Here is a 21,942-nt window from a genome sequence, read left to right on the forward strand (position 1 = left end):
TTAAAGTATACTTAAAATGAATTTTCAGCTTAAAAAAATCTCTCTGTCTAAACACGTGCATCTTCATATTGTTTTACGGAATTTGTTTTTTGGTATTTGTCTGTTTTGTTTGACCATTATAATGCCCTTGCCAGTGGTGTATGACAGCGTCTGTTTTACTATGTACTTACTAGCATGAATACTTCAGTTTTGGTTCTGTTATATACATATTATATATATATATAAACAGCAGACAAAGTGAGAGAGTTAGAGATACACATCAATATATCATACTAAAGGTATAAAGCTGGACCTGTAAATGGAGATGTAAATAGAAATAGAGGCACAAGTTTAGAGGGAGGGAAAGAGGAGGGGAAGGAGAGAGACACAGAGAGGATAGCAATGAAATATATGATGTAGATATAAATTTCCCTTCATTTTAAGATTCCTGAGAAAGAGACCATCTTTTCTGGTTGACTTTTATTATAATTCTTCTGATAATAATATGATTCTCTAGGTTAACGTAAATACTTGTTCTCTTAAAGTAGCATATGTGTTCTATAGAGAAAGAATTTTTTAAGAGTACATATACTATATTATTTTAATTTAACTTTTTCTTGCTCCCTCTAGTGAGAAAATCTATTTATGTATGCTTTGTAAAAATTTCTGGCTTCTTTTTCAGTATTTAGTGCCCTCTGGTGTTTGAAAAGAAGGAATAACAATATATTTTACCTCCAATTTGTTTCCTGCTTATTAGGAATTTCTTGGTAGAGATGAATTGTGTCAATACAGATTGAGCTAATGTTTGAATATTTTCATATTAACTTCAGAAATAAAAATGAGTGATAGCCAGTTATTTTGGGAGCATTCTGGCATTAAAAAGCATCTGGCATTTTCATCTGGCAAATGACAGAATGAAAATTGCCTGGGAAACTTAGTTACCGGAATAGCTCTCCTTTACAAAGTCATCAGTTGAAATATTCACATTCAGTCTCTAAAAGTCTTTTTCTTAATAATGTGGCAATAATGTAAGAATGAAAGCATCAAGAGGGAAAGGGAACTACCAGGGAGAAGAAAGAAGGAGAAGGAAAATAACAATTTCTATTTGTTGTCAGAGCTAAGCTAAGTTGCTTGAGTCATGTCCGACTCTTTGTGACTGCACAGATTGTAGCCCACCAGGCTCCTCTTTCCACTGAGTTTTCCAGGCAAGACTACTGGAATGGGTTGCCATTTCTTCTTCTAGGTGAGCTTCCCAACACAGGGATCGAACCCGTGTCATCTGTGTCTCCAGCATTGGCAGGCAGGTTTTTACTTCTAGTGCTACCAGGGAAGCCGCTACCATACCATTCCTAGGGGATTTGCCTCGTTTTTCCATCTAATGTAGGGAGTCTGCACTCATCACCTTTGTAGCTTTGGGTTATTTCATTAATTTAATGTGGGCTTCAGTTTTTATCTTCACACTGAAATTTACCCAGTTCAGTAATTTTGAAACATTTTGAGAGGGAAGATGAAGACTAGGCACTTATAAAACACATGGAAGTCTAGTGTAAAACACAGGGAAAGTCAAAGTTAATCTAGTTCAAATGGAACACAGAACTTAGAAAGTGTTTGGTTCCCTGCCAGTTGACTTCTAATTTACCTCCTAGTTGACCTCTGGATCACCTCTAAGGCTTTCCAAGTTCATGAGGAACACATTTTGACCAGTAAGGGCAGCAAAAGGAAAATTCACAAAATGCCTCCTCTTCATATGTGGTTAAACGTTTCCCTCAAATGCAGTAAGTCTGTTCTCTGTACTGATTTTGTGTTTCAGAAACTAGTGATATTTCTTTCATTTATTTATGTACTTAACAAATAGTTAATGATAACCTTACCTTATGGTGCTTTTGAATTGATGCTTTTGAACTGTGGTGTTGGGGAAGACTCTTGAGAACCCTTTGGCTTGCAAGGAGATCAAACCAGTCGATCCTAAAGGAAATCAGTCCTGAATATTGATTGGAAGGACTGATTCTGAAGCTGAAGCTCCCATATTTTGGCTACCTGATGCGAAGAACTGACTCACTGGAAAAGATCCTGATGCTGGGAAAGATTGAAGGAGGAGGAGAAGGGGACGACAGAGGATGAGATGGTTGGATGGCATCACTGACTCAATGGACATGAGTTTGAGCAAGTTTCAGGAGTTGGTGATGGACAGGGAGGCCTGGGGTGCTGTGGTCCATGGGGTCACAAAGAATTGGACATGACTGAGTGACTGAACTTAGACCTTATGGTAGGTTCTGGGGACAGAATAAATTTGTATGTTCCTTGTCCTTGCAAGTACATAGTCCTGTAGGGAAGATAAAGATTAATGAAATGATAATATAAAAAAGCATTTATATCAGGGGCTTCCCTGATAGCTTGGTTGGTAAAGAATCCACCTGGCAATGTAGGAGACCTGGTTCGATTCCTGGGCTGGAAGATCTGCTGGAGGAGGGATAGGCTACTCACTCCAATATTCTTGGGCTTCCCTTGTGGCTCAGCTGGTAAAGAATCACCTGCAATGCGGAAGACCCATTTTCGGTCCCTGGGTTGGGAAGATCTCCTGGAGAAGGGAAAGGCTACCTACTCCCGTAATCTGGCCTAGAGAATTTCACGGACTATATAGTCCATGGGGTTGCAAAGAGTTGGAAACAAGTGAGTGACTTTCAATTTCAATATAAAAAATATAACATTATGAAGGTGACACATTTAATGAAGGAAAGGTCAATGTTACCAGGAGAACATATGATTGGAAGATTTGATCTGGACAGAACTATCAGGCAGGCTTTCTAGGGGAGATGAGTGTAGTGGGAGCTAAAGACAAGCTGGGAGTTATCTGAGTAAAACAAAGAAATTGGAGTATCTCATGCAGATACACAGGGTGTGAAGGAGTGTGACACACTGATTGACTAAAGATGGTTAGTGTGGCCAAAACAGAGAGAACAAGGCCAGAGGAGGGATGGTATGAGTAGGGGCTGGGACAGAATCATGTAAACTGCTCAAGGATTTTGATCTACATCTTAAGAGAAAATGAAAGCTAGTCAAGTGTTTATCCAGACAAGACATCATTGGATCTCTCTGGCTATAGCATAATGAATATATTATTCTGTTGCCTTGGACTGGAATGTGTCTATGGAGATAGCAAAACTAGATATATTTAAGAAATTCTTAAGGCAAAAATTGACTCAACTAGGTGATGGACGGGAGAGGAAAGAATCAAGGATAATCCCAGATTTCCGTCTTACTCAACTGAATGGATGAGACGTGTATCACTGAAAGAAGGATAAGGCTGTTGGAGAAGGTAGGCGACTCATGATTGTGATTTGGATGTATTGTGTTTGTTTTGAGACAGTTTGCCAAGTTGACTATTGAAAATTCGTACTTGAAATACAAGGAACCAATCTGAGCTGGAGATAAGATATGGGAGTCATCTATGGTTAGGGAGGAATAGACATATGGGCATAGATGATGCTTCCAAGAGAGAGCATGAAAAATGACAATATAATAGTGTCTCTAATAGAACTTCCGAGAGCTTAAACATTATACAGCTAAGTAAAAGAGACAAAAAGAGTTCAAAGGTAACAGCTGTAGCTACAACCAAATCACGATAATATCGAGTCCTGGGATCCTGAGGAAGAAAGTATCTCAAGGAGTGCACGGAAGAATCAAACAATGCCGAGAAGTTAAAGAAGATAGGCCTGTAAATACCCATAGGATTTAGCAATAGGAGGTCCTGAGTGCATTTTAGGAGACCTGTTTTAGCAGAATGATAGAGGCAAAAATCTAGACTGCTGTAGTTAGAGGAGTGAGTTGGAGGTGAGTTGAAACATTTCATTATAGAAGTTTGACCTTAAAGATGAGTCAAAAGATACACTGTTAACTGGTACAGGATGTAGAATGAAGAGAATTTCTATTTTTATTTTTTGGCTTTGTCACCTGGCTCATAGGATCTTAATTCCCTGATCAGTGTTCAAATCTGCACCCTCAGCAGTGAAAGCACAGAATCCTAACCAGGGAATTTCAGAGAGACTTGAGGATATTTAAACACTAATAGAAGAATCAGAGAGATGTTGCAATATATAAAAAAGAAAAAGATTCAGGGGGATAATTCAGTCATGCCATTTTCCAGAGAAGAGTGATGATGATGAGATTGAAAGCATAGACAGAGGTACTGACCTCAGGCAAGCGGCTGCACGTCTACTTCAACCAAGGAGAGACACTATTAGCTTAGTTCAGTATATACGGCAAATGTGATTATTTGGTGGGAAGTGACAGGAGCACTTGTGCACGCGTATGTGTATATATACATATATTTATATATAAATATACATAATTCTTGTGCTTTCTCGTAAATGGTGATAATGTCTGCTCAGTAAAGAATCTGCCTGCAGATTTTGCCTACAGGGTTCGCTCCCAACAGGATTCGACGGGCAGAGTCCTGGGCTCGCGCGGCTCCCCTGGCCTTTCGTGGGGCCCAAGCAGAGGGGTGCGGATCTAATAAAAAAAAAAAAAAAAAAAAGAATCTGCCTGCAATGCAGGAGACCCAGGTTCGATCCCAGGTAGGGAGGATCCTCTGGAGAACAGAATGGCAACTATACACACTGCTAAATTTTAAGAAGGGCACGTTAAGATTTGAGGTTAGATTAGCAGGTCAAACTAAAGGAAGAAGACTGAACTGACCAGACAAATGTAGAAGCGTGTTTTGACATTGTTGAGCATGTATCACGGTTGGTTACCATGAATTTTTGGGTATCCAATCTGCTTTCCTTGACTGACACACCTTTATTTTGTTTTGCGTTTTATCAAAGTGTTTAGCTGAAATGTAATAAGAAGTCAATGAAGGAAATAACATTTTGTGTCTATTCACAGTCTGCATGGTTTCTGCCCATTCACTGTATATAATGACATTTTGAAATTCCCTGGAGCCACTCCTGATGTAATTGAATATGAACAAATGTAAACTTGGAGGAAACCCACTTTCTAGGGGCTGGGGAAAGTTATTTACAAAGCTGTCTTTATCTAAAGTAGAAAAACTGCCTCAGCATGGGAATTCTGGGGGAAGCTTCTGTTCACCGATCACTGCTGAAGCCAGGCTCTGGGAAAGCCACACTCACTCCCTACCGGAGTTGAGGGCAGCAAAAGCCTGCTGAGAAAGCACAGCGTAACCGGGACGAGGACGAGAGTGCATTTTACGACGTTCCTTCTGCAACGTCTCGCCAGCGCCCTCTACTGATAAAATTTAATACTGTGTCCTCTGACAAAGGGAAAAAAAAATGTTTAAAGAGATCAGCTCCATTTTCATATAGCAAGAAATGCATTATGAATTTGGCCCTGAAAATAAATATATTGTTAACCGGAAAAACAGCATAAAGCTATATGATGGTTTATTTTACTATCTGGGAGGTTAAGGGACTTACCTAAGTTTACACAATGAGGAAATGGGACCAGGTCCTCTCAGGTCTTCCAAAGCCCAGTCCAGTGTAAAATATATATATATTACACCATGAGTTCATCCAATTTAAAGCTGTTTTCCCCCTTCAAATTATGTTCTTCTGAAAGGATTTTTCTCTCTTTAAAGTGATAATAACAAAAATAATGGCTGTATGCACTGGGCAGAAACTATGTACTCAACAGAACCTGGTGAAAAGGTCAAATTATCCTTATTTTAACAGATGAAAAAATGTAGGCTTAGGGAGGTCACGTGATTTGCTTAATGTAAGACGCTAAGTGCCAGGGTTGTTTTCTGAGTCCCAAGCCTGACTTCTAACCTTTATGCTAGTTGAGTCAAATGTTTTCTTCATTACAGTCAAGAAATTCTAACTTAAGTGGAATGGGATTGCTCCTAGGATTAGGGGAGAGGAGATAATTATAGAGCAATTACCGGAAGGAAGAGCCATCTATTAAGTGAAAAGTACACCAGCATATTTGGAGTGCCTACTTGCATACTCAAGTAGGGGAATCTGAGGTGTGGCTTCCCAGGTTTTAGTGGTAAAGAACCTGCCTGCCAATGCAGGAGTTGCAGGAGAGGCTGGTTTGATTCCTGGGTCTGGAAGATCCCTTGGAGAAGGAAATGGCAACCCACTCCTGTATTCTTCCCTAGGAAGTCCCATGGACAGAGGAGCCTGATGGGCTACAGTCCACAGAGTTGCAAACAGTCTGACACAGTTGAAGCGACTTAGCACAAGTACAGTCTGAGGTGGAGGGGTTGTTGACAGGTATCCGTGGAGGAAATAATGTTTTTCTGAAAGCTGGGAAGAAACTAGAAGGCATTGGGCAGCTGGGATATTGGGCTAGGACTGCAGGGGGCAGGAAGTCTTTACAGATCATCAATGCTTCTTTCACAGCTGGTTAAAAATACAGCTTTCTGCTTACTCCCTTCCCCTGTGCTGATCCTGTGCTAAGTTGATAGAATGTGTGTGTGTACACGTGGGTGTCAGTATTCCTTTCTCCTGCTTCTACCGTCTGGGGTTCAGGAGCCACCAAGTTAGCCCAGCCCCTCATTTTACAGATGAGAAGCTGAAAGCCCGAGAGCAGACAAGATTTACCGCACACAGTGGAGGGAGGGAGGGAAACTTGGCATTCTCCTCCTCTATTTCGGGCCTCACAAACACAGATGCTAATGAATAGGATACAAATTTTGCTGAATTGTAGAGTTTCTTCTCTGCTTTTTTGGCTTGCTCTTTTAGCTGTATACTATAAATTATATTTTTATATTTGGAAGTGGGTAGCTACATCATTTAAATGAAGAGAAGGGTATGGATCTTGAGCAACGACTGTGGTTTTATAATGCCACCACTAATCACATCTTTTAGTGCAGAAGGACCTGGAAATTTTCCCAAGTTGTTCTGAATACATGCAATGTAGATATAACCTTTTTCATAGAGCATAACCACTCAAATGTGGTTTCTTTTGAGTCCTTGGATAGAGAATAAATTTTTAGTGTGATGAATGAAATATCACTTGAGGTTGGGAAAGGAACCCTTAAATATTCTTGAATCAGCTATGTTTAAATCAATCAGTCCAGTAAAGGCAGATCTCCAGTTCAGTACTGATTGGCAGACTCAGATTGGCTGCTTCTGAGCCTCTGAATTTCTTTGTGCGTGTTTGCTCAGGGAATGCAAAGAGATTTTCTTGTGAATTTACAGGAAAAAAATGCATAAATATTGGTAACCATATTTACAATAGAAAGAGAAAAACTGTTTCATACAATAAAAAATACAGAATTCTATAGAAATTAGAGTTCTACAAAGCATTTTGAAGACTAATAGAACTGGGAAATATCTTAGATATATTCTCATCCAGCCTCTTAATGTCATAGAAGTTGACCTTTTCTTTCAATAGATAATTATGCCTTCAGAGGGTCTTTTTTTAAAAAGATTTTTTTCCAAACTTTAAACTTTTTATTTTGTGTTGACGTACAGTTGATTAATGGGCTTCCCAGGTCATGCTAGTGGTAAAGAACCTACTTGCCATTGCAGGAGAAGTAAGAGACATGGGTTTGATCCCTGGGTCAGGAAGATCCCTTGGAAGAGGACACAGCGACCAACTCCAGGGTTCTTGCCTGAGAATCCCTATGGTCAGAGGGGCTCTGGGGGGTTACAGTCCATAGGGTCGCAAAGAATCAGACACGACTGAAGTGACAGCATACACACACAGCTGATAAGCAATGCTGGGGTAGTTTCAGGTGAACAGCAGAGGGACTCAGCCATACGTATTCATGCACCAATTCTCCCCTAAAGCCCTCTTCCGTCCAGGCTGGCATATAACACTGAGCAAGAGTTTCACGTGCTATACAATAGATGCTTGTTGCTTATTCATTTTGAATGTAGCAGTGTGTACATGACCTTCAGTTCAGTTCAGTTCAGTCGGTCAGTCGTGTCTGACTCTTTGTGACCCCGTGGACGGCAGCATGCCAGTCTCCCTGTCCATCACCAACTCCCAGAGCCTACTCAAACTCATGTCCATCATGTCAGTGATGCCATCCAACCATCTCATCCTCTGTCATCCCCTTCTCCTCCCGCCTTCAAACTTTCCCACAGCATCAGGGTGTTTTCCAATGAGTTGGTTCTTCACATCAGGTGGCCAAAGTATTGGAGTTTCAGCTTCAGCATCAGTCTTTCCAGTGAATTTTCAGGACTGATTTCCTTTAGGATTGACTGGTTGGATTTCCTTGCAGTCCCTTCAATAATGCAAGATGTACCATGTAGATCTAGAGCTGAAGTCGTAATTACAAAAAACACCAAATCAAATCCACAACTTAGAGCTAAAAGGGACCTAAACCACACCTTGTCTCAATTTCTCATTTCTAAATTGGGAAAGAGAGCACTGTTGAGATGGAGGCCCTTTTCAGCAAAACCATGATTGTTTCTGTTTGTCTGTTAGTAGCGTTGATGCTTGCCAGGTGCAGGACTTAAGGCCCCACCATCAGTGAGCTTCACTAATTTCTTTTGTAAAATTGGGATGATAATTCTTTATAGGATTTTTGTGAGGATTAAATAAATGAATAGTTAGAAAAGTAGTTTTTAAAATGTGAAATACTATCTATTCATATAAGTAAATATGAGTACACAATATACTAATATATAAAAGTAATATACATATTGTTGTTTTTCATTATTCAAAGAAAAACACCCAGATAAATTTAATCACTATGTAGAGCTCTTACTTTCAAGGAAGGAAGCTCAATTTTTAGAAGAGCTGACTTCAAAGAAAATGAAGCAGAGCAGGGCCCTTATGGTCCTTACCCGAGCTCCCCAACCCCTGACCCCATGTCCTCTGCCTGCCTTTAGTCTGTGGAAGCTTTAGTTAAAGAATAAGTTTAATCAGAGTAGTGAAGTGAAAATATGCAAAAGCAAAGGAAAAAAGTCAGAGACCAAATAACAATAATGTACTCATTAAGCATAGCAAGGACCTTTAGTTCTTTCTCAAGGGCTATAGATAATATTCTGAGTCACATCCTGTGACTGAAACCCCAGGTAGAGAAGTTACCTACCTGATGACCAGACTGTACCCAGGAAATGAGCTGCCACAATTCCGAGAACTGACCGTAAAGAAATGGTAACAAATCAACCCTGGAACTGAAGATTAACTGTACCTAAAACAATCAAGATGACCAATTAGAAGATGACTGTTACAACTGACTGTCCTATTTCTGCACGTACCCCCCCTTTTTCTGTCTATAAAAGTTCTTGCCCCACTGCTTGCCAGTGGGGGTGTCGGCCTTTGGACAGACGTCTTTCCTCCCCTCCAGTTGTGGCATCTGAAATGAAGCAAACTTTCCTTTCCACCAAACCAGCCTGTTTAATGAGTGGCAGGAAGCCGGACCCCACACTCCTTTTGGTAACAAAAACAGCCAGCATTTAAAGCAAATTTATAACAAAGTTTATGTTGTAAATTGATAGGAATCAGCATTGCAGTAGTGAAAAGTCTCTGCTCTGTTTTGAAATGTACTAAAATTTCATCTGTTTTAGTAATTGCAGACTATGGGTCTCTTTTAAATTATGTTATCAATGATCTGTTATGCTTAGTGCACCTTCTATTATCACAGAAAAATTTGTCAGAGAGAACATTGTGATGAAAGCAGCATGAAATGTCCAACTTGGGAGAGCTGGAGAAGGAGCCTCGGGGAGATTTGCCCTCTCCCCATCACTCCTACCTTTGTCCTTCTCCCTTAAACTATATTATGTTATTTATTTTTAGCATTTATACCCATCTGATATATATTTACATACTTTTTTTTTTGTCTGTATCCTCCCAAGAAATGTAAGCACCATGAGAAAGTAAAAGATACAGAAGAGTGTCTGGACATACTAGGCAGCAGGTAATCATTTACTGAATGAACATCAAAAGTCAGAAGATGGGAGAAACTGAGTTTTTAGATGTAAGCACTAATCATTTAAAACTTTTTTTTTTTTTTTTTTTTGAGATTCCAAACACAGTCTCTACTTTCTGTGTTTTTGCTCTTTCTGAAACTGCACAACTCAGATGGGACTTGAACCCAGACACAATCCAGATTGGATCTTGAACTCACGGGCTGCGACTCCAACCCACTGTCTTTTAATTGAAATCTTGTACACCTGGTCCCGGGACTTAATGAAGTTCAGATTCTTTAGGTCTCAGCACAGAAGGAATTCAGCAAGAGACAAAGTGATAATGGATTAACAAGTGGATTTGTTTCGATAGACACACATTCTACTAGACAGAATGAAATCAGTTTCAAAAGGCAAGAGTGGGTCTGGGAGAATCGCACTGCACACGGAGTGTGGGCCACCTCACAAGGCTAGAGGCCTTCAAACATGAGGTCCGTAGTTTTTATGGGCTGGGTAATTTCACAGGTTAAGAAGTGGGTGGGGATTTCTAGGAACTTGGCTACCCCCCACTTTTTAGCCTTTTATGATTGACCTCAGAACTGCCATGGCACAGAGGGTAACATGCATTACCCACCCTTTTGAGTTGGACCCCAACAAGGGTCCTCCTGCCTGGTGTCATTGGAGCCAATACAACGAGACCAAGATCATTAGATTCAGAAGCAAAGAAAAGCGTTGCACGCTGATCAGCAAATGAAGAGGATGAGTTCGTGCTCTAGAGCAGGAGCCCCCAATCTCCAGGATCCAATGCCTGCTCATCTGAGGTGGAGCTGATATAATAATAACGGAAATAAAGTGCACAATAAATGTAACACGATTGAATCATCCTCAAATCAGCCCCCTGGTCCATGGAAAATTTGTCTTCCAGGAAACCAGTCCCTGGTGCCAAAAAGTTGGGAACTGCTGCTCTTGAGCACAGGTTTTTTGAGAGGCCGTGGGAGGGACTGCTTTATAGGGTTTGGGGCAGGGCGGAGGGGCGGAGTTCTCGCAGGGCTCCATGGGAGTGCTGCTCAGATCCTGCCAAGTCCTGGGCTAGTGCCTCTGCCCAGGTCCGCCACCATCTTGAACTGAGCTGTCCGAGTTGGGTGCAGACGTTTCCACTTGGAACCCTGGCCTGAAGTGTCCAGTGCAACGCCTTCACATTGCAGTTCCCTAGGAGCAAGTGAAACTAGATGAAGCAGAGGGAAAAAAAGGTTAGACTGTATTTTATTATTCAGTTTCTATTTTTATTTCTCAGGAACTATTAAGGGGCTTTGCTGGCGATAGATACTCTGGTTATTGTCTTGTCCTATGTGATGGTCATGGGCCATCCCACTGCCCCATTTCCCCTTACTGTCAGCTCTCAAGAGTTGGAGTTGGTAAGTCTAAAGGAAACACAAGAAGGAAGTGACTAAAGATTAAACTAGGTGAGAGGTTTCACCAGGCAGAAACGCTATTGAAGAGATCAGAAACAGAGCAGAGAGCTACTTTACTGAGAGTGAGGAACTTGGATTAGAATTATGTGCCTCCCGTCATGTGCCTCACATTTACAATTAGGAGAGAGGATAAATTTTCAGGTGAGGTTAGGATGGAAACTTAAATGGTTGGCTTTTCTTGCCTTTCTTTGTTAACGTGCAAGAATTGAATGTGTTTCTCCTCATCCCCTGGATGGCTTGAATATTATGTCTTCTTTTCCCTCAAAGAAAGAGGGATAAATTAGAGTCTGAGTTTAATGAGCCACTAAGGTCAACAGAAGTAAAGTCCAATGCTGTAAAGAGCAATATTGCATAGGGACCTGGAATGTTAGATCCATGAATCAAGGCAACTAGGAACTGGTCAAACAGAAGATGGCAAGTGTGACCTTTTAGGAATCAGTGAACTAAAATGGACTGGAATGGGTGAATTTAACTCAGATGACCATTATATCTACTATTATGGGCAAGAATCCCTTAGAAGAAATGGAGTAGCCATCACAGTCAACAAAGAATCCGAAATGCAGTACTTGGATGCAGGCTCAAAAATGACAGAATGATCTCTGTTTGTTTACAAGGCAAACCATTCAATATTACAGTAATTCAAGTCTGTGCCCCAACCTGTAATGCTGAAGAATCTGAAGCTGAATGTTTCTATGAAGACCTACAAGATGTTTTAGAACACCCCCAAAAGATGTCCTTTTTGTTAAGGAGGACTGGAATGCAAAAGTAGGAAGTCAAGAAACACATAGAATAACAGGCAAATTTGGCCTTGGAGTACAAAAAGAAGCAGGTCAAAGGCTACTAACAGAGTTTTGCCAAGAGAACGCACTGGTCATAGCAAACACCCTCTTCCAACAACACAAGAAATGGCTCTACACAAGGACATCACCAGATGGTGAATACCAAAATCAGATTGAGTATATTCTTTGTAGTCAAAGATGGAGTCAGCAAAAACAAGACTGGGAGTTGACTGTGGCTCAGATCATGAACTCCTTATTACAAAATTCAGACTTAAATTGAAGAAAGTAGGGAAAACCAGTAGACCATTCAGGTATGACCTAAATTAAATCCCATGTGATTATATAGCAAAAGTGAAAAATAGATTCAAGGGATTAGATTTGATAGATGGAGTGCCTGAAGAACTATGGTCGAAGGTTCATGACATTATATAGGAGGCAGGGATCAATACCATGCCCAAGAAAAAGAGATGCAAAAAGGCAAAATGGTTGTCTGAAGAGGCCTTACAAATAGCTGAGAAAAGAAGAGAAGCTAAAGACAAGAGAACAAAAGATATAAGCATCTGAATGCAGAGTTCCAAAGAATAGCAAGGAGAGTTAAGCCTTCCTCAGTGATCAATGCAAAGAAATAGAGAAAAACAATAGAATGGGAAAGGCTAGAGATCGCTTCAAGAAAATTAGAAATACCAAGGGAACATTTCATACAAAGATGGGCACAATAAAGGACAGAAATGGTATGGACCTAACAGAAGCAGAAGGTATTAAGAAGAGGTGGCAAGTATACACAGAAGAATGATACAAAAAAGATGTTCATAACTCAGATAATCATGATGGTGTGATCACTCACCTAGAGCCAGACATCCTGGAATGCAAAGCCAGGTGGCCTTTAGGAAGCATAACTTCAAACAAAGCTAGTGGGGGTGATGAAATTCCAGTTTAGCTATTTCAAATCCTAAAAGATGATGCTGTGAAAGTGTTGCACTCAATATGCCAGCAAATTTGGAAAACTCAGCAGTGGCAGCAGGATTGGAAAAGGTCAGTTTTCATTCCAATCCCAAAGAAAGGCAGTGCCAAAGAATGCTCAAACTACTGAACAATTGCACTCATCTCACATACTAGCAAAGCAATGCTCAAAATCCTCCAAGCCAGGCTTCAACAGTAGGTGAAACATGAAATTCTAGATGTTCAAGCTGGTTTTAGAAAATGCAGAGGAACCAGAGGTCAAATTGCCAACATCCATTGGATCATAGAAAAAGCAAGAGAGTTCCAGAAAAACATCTATTTCTGCTTTATTGACTATGCCAAAGCCTTTGACTGTGTAGATTACAAAAAATGGTGGAAAATTCTTCAGGAGATGGGAATACCAGACCACCTTACCCACCTCCTGAGAAATCAGTATGCAGGTCAGGAAGCAACAGTTAGAACTGGACATGGAACAACAGACTGGTTCCAAATAGGAAAAGGAGTACATCAAGGCTGTATATTGTCTCTCTGCTTATTTAACTTATATGCAGAGTACATGATGAGAAGCACTGGGCTGGAGGAAGCACAAGCTGGAATCAAGATTGCTGGGAGAAATATCAATAACCTCAGATATGCAGGTAACACCACCCTTATGGCAGAAGGTGAAGAAGAACTGAAGAGCCTCGTGATGAAAGTGAGAGAGGAGAGTGAAAAAGTTGGCTTAAAACTTAACATTCAGAAAACTAAGATCATGGCATCTGGACCCATCACTTCATGGCAAACAGATGGGGAAACAATGAAAACAATGAGATTTTATTTTTGGAGGCTCCAAAATCACTGCAGATGGTGACTGTAGCCATGAAATTAAAAGATGCTTGCCCCTTGGAAGAAAAGCTATGAACAACCTAGACAGCATATTAAGAAGTAGAGACATTCCTTTACCAACCAAGGTCTGTCTAGTCAAAGCTATGGTTTTTCCAGAGTCATCTGTGGATGTGAGAGTTGGACTATAAAGAAGGGTGAATGCTGAAGACTTGATGCTTTTGAACTGTGGTTTTGGAGAAGACTCTTATGAGAGTCACTTGGACAGTAAGGAGATCCAACCAGTCTATCCTAAATGAAATCAGTCCTGAATATTTATTGGAAGGACTGATGCTGAAACTCCAATACTTTGGCCACCTGATACAAAGAACTGACTTATTGGAAAAGACCCTGATGCTGGGAAAGATTGAAAGTGGGAGGAAAAGGGGACGACAGGGGATGAGATGGTTGGATGGCATCACCCATTGGATGGATATGTGTTTGAGCAAGCTCCGGAAGTTGGTGATGGACAGGGAAGCCTGACGTGCTGCAGTCCATGGGGTTGCAAAGAGTTAGAGATAACTGAGCAACTGAATTGTACTGCAAGTCAACTGAAAAAAGTGAAAAGGAAGCGTAGAGTTTCTTGAAAAAGGCTGAAAGAATGGGAGATACAGAAGGCAGAGAAAGGCTTCCCTCAGATAATTGCTTAGAAAGTGAGGGAGGGGTTGGAGCCTAGGCTGTGGAGATCCAGCCCCGGACTCCTGGTACTGCCCTGGAGACACTACAGAGGTTCTGAGGAGAAGGGCTGTGGGAAGAGTCCAGAGAGGGCAGGTTCACTGCCCCTTTGCTTCCCTTGGCTAAGTAGGTGAAGATGGTGAAGATTCTTCCCTTTATCTTCATTATGTTAAGTCTAGCAAGTGGTAGCTTTTGTCTTCCTTGAGCCAAAGTGTTCATGGAGGTAATATAAGGGGCAGAGCTTAATGGCAAGGTGCCTGTGAGAATTGGATTAAGAGGATCTCGCTGTCCCATCCCACCCCAGGGAAGGTCAGCCTCTGGACTGCCTGACCATGTTCCCTTTCTGGATGTTTTTATCTCATGACCTGAATGGGTGGGTCTCTGTTCTATTCTTTTTTTTTTTTTTACTAAATCTAATTTTATTTTATTTTTAAACTTTACATAATTGTATTAGTTTTGCCAAATATCAAAATGAATCCGCCACAGGTATACATGTGTTCCCCATCCTGAACGCTCCTCCTGCCTCCCTCCCCATACCATCCCTCTGGGTCGTCCCAGTGCACTAGCCACAAGCATCCAGTATCAGGCATCGAACCTGGACTGGCATCTTGTTTCATACATGATATTTTACATGTTTCAATGCCATTCTCCCAAATCTTCCCACCCTCTCCCTCTGTTCTATTTTTTTGAGGTGCTACTGTAACTGAAAGTGAGGTTCTGCTGCTCGCCTCTCAAAATCCAATAAAGAGGCCCAATTTGTGGAAAGGAAAGTTTGCTTTATTTAGGATGCTGAGTTGGGGAGGGCAACGCCTGTCCAAAGGTAGACTCTCACCTCCCCCGAAAATCAGGGGACAATAGCTTTTATAGACAGAGGGAAGGGGCTACAGGCAGAAAAAGCACAATCAGTTCTGACAGTCATCTTGAAATTGGTTATCAGTGGTCTGATCATCAGTGTCATCTTGACTGTTTTAGCTGCAGTTGGTCTTCAGCTCCAGGGTCAATTTATTTCCATTTCGTTGAGGCCACTTATTGGGATTGTGGCAGTTTGTGTCATGGCTACAATCTGGTTGTCATGTAGTTAACTTTTCTACCTGGTGGGGGTTTCAGTATCGATAAGACAACTCATAGGATATGGCTCAAAATATTTACAGCCCTTGAGAAGAACTAAAGGTTCTTGGCTATGCCTAATGACTACGTTATTTGGTCTCCTTTCACTGTTTTCCTTTGTTTCTGCATTTTCTCACTTCTCTGATTAAACTTATTCTTTGGCTAAAGTTTTTGCACAGATAAATGGCAGGCAGAGAACACTGGCAAGGACCATAGATCTTGCTCCATTTCAGTATTATTTAGTCCAATACTTGTAAGGATTCCTAATGTAACATAACTACATTTTGAATTTAAGCAAAATATATTGCTAGTATATTAATATCCTTATAACTGAATTTTCCTGCTTTTTTGGCTTATGACTGCAAGAAGCACTAAGTATACTAAAATAGTATACTCTGTGTCCTGAAGGAAACAAGAGAACCCGATTCGAGTTCTGCAGTTTACCCACAGTGAGGCCAAGACAAATGGCAGCCCCCTCTAGGCCTCAGATTCTCTCTTAGTAAAAACGTGGAGCATGGGCTGGTTGCTGGATACAGCTGCAGTCAATTTGGATCCTTTGATTCTTCCATACAGAATCAGTTATGCAACTATTACCCACAAGCTGCCAAATGGGCCAGCTAATAAAGACGAACAGAATATAATGGCATTTATAATTACCCTGGGGATCAGTTCAGATCAACAAGAGAGTAGTAAATCTAATAGAACTGAATATTAGAGAAGTTGTTAATTTGCTGGCCTCTGCTGCTGTGCCCTTTTTTTTTTTTTTAACTTTTAATTTTATATTGGAGTATAGCCAATTAACGATGTGGCAGTGGTTTCAGGGGAACAGCAAAGGGACTCACTCAGTCATATATATACATGTATCCATTCTCCCTGCTGGAGAAGGCAATGGCATCCCACTCCAGTACTCTTGCCTGGAAAATCCCATGGACGGAGGAGCCTGATAGGCTGCAGTCCATGGGGTCGCTAAGAGTCGGACACGACTGAGTGACTTCACTTTCACTTTCATGCATTGGAGAAGGAAATGGAAACCCACTCGTGTTCTTGCCTGGAGAATCCCAGGGACGGGGGAGCCTGGTGGGCTGCTGTCTATGGGGTCGCACAGAGTCAGACACGACTGAAGCGACTTAGCAGCAGCAGCATTCTCCCAGCTGCTGTGCCTTCTTGATTGAGGTTTTGAGTGATGGAAAAAGGAATGAGCAAAGCAAGCCAGGGAGGTAGGAGAAGTCAGGCCAATGGGGTACAGCTGCTGCCTGCTTGCACCAGGATTGTCTGAGCTTGTTATGTAAAAGATATCGTCTTAGCTACACCTGGAAGCAGAAGGGCTCCTTTTGAGTATGGTATATAGTCATACTAGATGAGAAGAGTCAAAAGATTTGCTTCGTTATTATTAAAAAAAAAAAAAAAAACAGTTTTACTATGTAATCAGTATTTAACTATATGCTAGGATCAAGGACTTTTGCTACCTGAGCTCATTTCATTAGGACTTTAAGTTCTGTAAAGTATGTATTTTTTTGTCACTCAAATGGTTTAGTGACAGGGAAGCTGAGATACCAAAAATATAAATTATTTTCCCAAGTTGATCCAGGGGTTTTTGCATTAAATAAAGAATCTATCATTTTGGGTGGAAATATAAATAAAATGGCCCTCACATCCCTCGTCTATCCCCGCTTCTACTCTCTTTTTATCATTGCATTTGGAAATGAAATCACATGATGAACTGTATGCAAGCAACACCTGAGGTGGGGAAAGTCCCAAAAGGGTAACGATTTGAGAAGGTTTCTGTGAAAGTGGAAAGGAGCAGACTTCTTGATGTAGGGGTGGGGAAATGCCACAGCCAATTATGTAGGCACATGTAAGACTTAGACTTTTTCCCCCATACATTTCTAAATCTGTATCTTTTCATCTTTGGTCAAAATCCTGACATCAATCCCAGTGGCCAGACAACGGTTCTCTTCCACTTGAGCAATTTTTCCTACAGTGTGGAAAGGTTTTGATTATAAAGTCATCCTAACACTTGAGGGGAGAAGGCAGTGGCACCCCACTCCAGTACTCTTGCCTGGAAAATCCTATGGACAGAGGGGCCTGGTAGCCTGCAGTCCATGGGGTCGCTAAGAGTCAGACACGACTGAGCGACTTCACTTTCACTTTTCACTTTCATGCGTTGGAGAAGGAAATGGCAACCCACTCCAGTGTTCTTGCCTGGAGAATCCCAGGGACAGAGGAGCCTGGTGGGCTGCCGTCTATGGGGTCCCACAGAGTAGGACACGACTGAAGCGACTTAGCAGTAGCAGCAACACTTGAGGAAAGAGGAGTGAGACAATATTCTAAAGAGACAAAGTTGGCTTTCTGACTCTGTGGACTCAAAGCAGAATTTTTTTCTCACAAATACCAATCTCCCTTCCACTGCCTTCACTTCACATTGATTAAAGGGCTGGAAATAATTTTACTCTTCACTAAGTCCTAGTTAAAAAGAGAAATTCAGTATTGCATATTTGCAAGTTGCTAAAAGTATATATCTTAAAAGTTCTCATTACAAGAAAAAAAAAAATACCGTAACTATGTGTGTGATGCTTGTTAACCAGACTTTTTTGGTGATCATTTTGTGATATCTACAAATATCAAATCATTATGTTGTACACCTGAAACTAATAGAATGTTATGTGTCAATTATAACTCAGTTTTTAAAAGGAGAGAAATTTAGAAGTGGGAGGCAGGCAAAATGTTGGTTAGTGCTAGAATCTAAGCCTTGAAATATAAACCTTAAGTGAACGTTCCCAAAATAAATCCCAGGAAGTACTAGTTTCACAAGTTGCTCTCCAAATTAAAGGCTCTGTGGTCAGATTCCTTTGGGGATGTTACATTCTCTGCCAGCGTCAATGAGAGGTTACTAGCATTTGGGGGCAAACAATTCTTTGTTGTGTGGTATTGTCCCAAGTACTGCAGGGCATTCAGCATCCACACTATCTGGCCTTCAAGTGCAAGGAGCATCCTCAGCTGTCATGATGATCAAAATTTGCCCTAAAACATTTCTAAATGACCCTTGATCAGATCAGATCAGATCAGTCACTCGGTGGTGTCCGACTCTTTGAGACCCCATGAATTGCAGCACGCCAGGCCTCCCTGTCCATCACCAACTCCCAGAGTTCACTCAGACTCACGTCCATCGAGTCAGTGATGCCATCCAGCCATCTCATCCTCTGTCATCCCCTTCTCCTCCTGCCCCCAATCCCTCCCATCATCAGGGTCTTTTCCAATGAGTCAACTCTTCGCATGAGGTGGCCACAGTACTGGAGTTTCAGCTTTAGCATCATTCCTTCCAAAGAAATCCCAGGGCTGATCTCCTTCAGAATGGACTGGTTGGATCTCCTTGCAGTCCAAGGGACTCTCAAGAGTCTTCTCCAACACCACAGTTCAAAAGCATCAATTCTTCGGCACTCAGCCTTCTTCACAGTCCAACTCTCACATCCATACATGACCACAGGAAAAACCATAGCCTTGACTAGCCGGACCTTTGTTGGCAAAGTAATGTCTCTGCTTTTGAATATGCTATCTAGGTTGGTCATAATGGGAAATAGATGGGGAAACAGTGGAAACAGTGTCAGACTTTATTTTTCTGGGCTCCAAAATCACTACAGATGGTGACTGCAGCCATGAAATTAAATGAAAAAAGTGACCCTTGATGGAGGGTACCAAATATCACGTAGAACAAACGTAGCTCTCACCTCATGCAAATTCACAGAGCTTTTTTTTTTTTTTTTGGTATATTAAAGATTCTGGGAAGAATTCCTTTTAAAAATAGTTTTCATTTAATTCAGCGTATCCCAAATATAGTTTCCCCTCTTTTCTTGTTTACTCCCCACCCCCACCCTTTGTGTTTTCTTTTTTTAGAACACGAAGTGAAATTCCATGAAATGCCTTTTGAAAAATACTGCTTTAGCAAGAAGGACCAGGACAGGAATATTACAAGTGAAGAGATATTAATGATCAGCTAATATCTGTTGTTGTTGTTCAGTCCCTAAATTGTGTCTGACTCTCTGTGACCCCATGGACTACAGGCTCCCCTGTCCTTCACTTTCTCCCTGAGTTTGCTCAAATTCATGTCCATTGAGTCAGCGATGCTAGATGCTCTCTCACTATCTCATCTTCTGCACTGCCTTTGCCTTTTACCTTCAGCCTTTCCCAGCATCAGGGTCTTTTCCAATGAGTCGGCTCTTCGCATGAGGTGGCCAAAGTATTAAAGCTTCAGCTTCAGCATCAGTCCTTTCAATGAATATTCAGGGTTGATTTCCTTTTGTATTGACCTGTTGGATCTCCTTGCAGTCCAAGAGACTCTCAAGAGTCTTCTCCAGCACCACAATTCAAAAGCGCTCAGCTTTCTTCATGGTCCAACTTTCATATCCATACATGACTACTAGAAAAACCATAGCTTTGACTATATCAACTTTGGTCAGTAAAGTGATATCTGCTTTTTAATATGCTGTTTAGGTTTGTCATGGCTTTTCTTCCAAGGAGCATGCATCTTTTAATTTCATGGCTGCAGTCACTGTCCACAGTAGTTTTGGAACCCAGGAAAAGAAAATCTGCTTCCACTTTTTCCCCATCTATTTGCTATGAAGTGATGGGAACAGATGCCATGATCTAAGTTTTTATAACGTTGAGTTTTGAACCAGCTTTTTCACTCTCCTCTTTTACCCTCATCAAGAGGTTATTTAGTTCCTCTTCACTTTCTGCCATGAGAGTGCTATCATCTAATACCTGGCAGCTGCTATTCACCCCTAAATATGAACTAAATATGACCAGTTTGCCACACAGCTTGTGGGATCTTAGTTCCCCCACCAGGAATTGAACCGTGGCCACCTCAGTGAAAGCTCCAAGTCCTAACCACTGGACCACCAAGGAGTTCCCTAAAATTTTTGTTTTGAATGTAATTACCAATCATGATATTTTGAGCCTTTGGGACCTAACCATCTGTTTGTCTGTGAGACCAACTCCCCAGGTGTCAGGCTAGCTAGCTTTTATTTTATTTGATGCTGATAGAAGCTATTACGCAATTTGAGCTGTTCAGGTCTCATTCCACTAACATTTCATTGCAAAATGAGAGGGATGGAATATTTGCTGCCAAAAGGAAAACAGATGTGATACAACCTCCCTATGCACTTTACTTGTGTTTGGGCCATAGATAAAGTCTCATATACCAACTGTGGACCCTTTAACTCACCTATGTTTTTAATTAAAAATATTAAACTAGGTAAGCACATGTGCGTAGACATCTAATTTTGTATTAGTCAAAGGAAAAAAAAATGCATTTTTCTGTATTTCAAACTCTGTATCTCACTGATGGAAGAAACCAGCTCAGACAGTGATCAGTGGCAGAGATATGATTGGAGCCTGGAGTCCTCACTCCCAGGCCATAATCTTTACGCTGCTCTATTTTGTTATCTCTAAATAAAAGAGCTACTGAGATGGGGGAAGAGAAGTAATTGCAATGGACAGTGAGAGGTGGATGGAGGAAAGAAATTGAGCTTGAATTGGAGGGAAAGTTCTCAGAAAGCCCTTATTTAATTGTTCGAGTGCTTAAAAAAAAAAAAAGAAAAAGAGAGAGAGAGAGAGAAAAATAAACTAAACCCAACAAGCCAAAGGACATATTCTACACCAAATATATATAGCAAAGTAAACTTAACAACAGCTTTGGTGAACCGTCAGTGCCCAAGGCCACTGTTATCAAAGAGCTGTGAGCCCAGACAGCAAGTTCAAGTTTCTTGGGGGCACATCATAACAGACCAAATAAAGCTTTACTTAAAAAAAAAAAAAAATCCAAATGCAGTTTAAAAGGAGGTTTAAATTTCCTAAATTCTAGCCTGCTTTCGGCAGGTCTTGATAAGATTATATGGTCTTCTCTTGAAAGACCTCAAATATTCCTTTCATCCCTTTCTTAGTCACTCATAGTACATTTCTCTTCTTCCATTTGACTGATTCGGTTTTCTGGATACTGCTTGCTCTCTTGTGCAGCTGTGGCAGTGGATTCAGAAATGACAGAGTAACTCTAAACTGTATTCTTTTGATAATTTTTCTTCATTAAGAAAACTCTCTACGTGTACTACCCTCATGTTTAAAGCCTCAAATGATAGGAGCTGTCTCATTATAAGCAATTAAGTTGTGAATTACAGTTTTCTTAGCATACTTTCCCCAAGCATGTTATCTCTTTTTATGTCAAAATAACAAGATACATAGCTTGGAAAGGGTTTGGGGTTTGAGGATGTGAAACAGTCAGTGGCAGTTTTT

This window comes from Bos taurus, chromosome 29, assembly GCF_002263795.3.
Source record: "Bos taurus isolate L1 Dominette 01449 registration number 42190680 breed Hereford chromosome 29, ARS-UCD2.0, whole genome shotgun sequence".
Classification (NCBI taxonomy): domain Eukaryota; kingdom Metazoa; phylum Chordata; class Mammalia; order Artiodactyla; family Bovidae; genus Bos; species Bos taurus.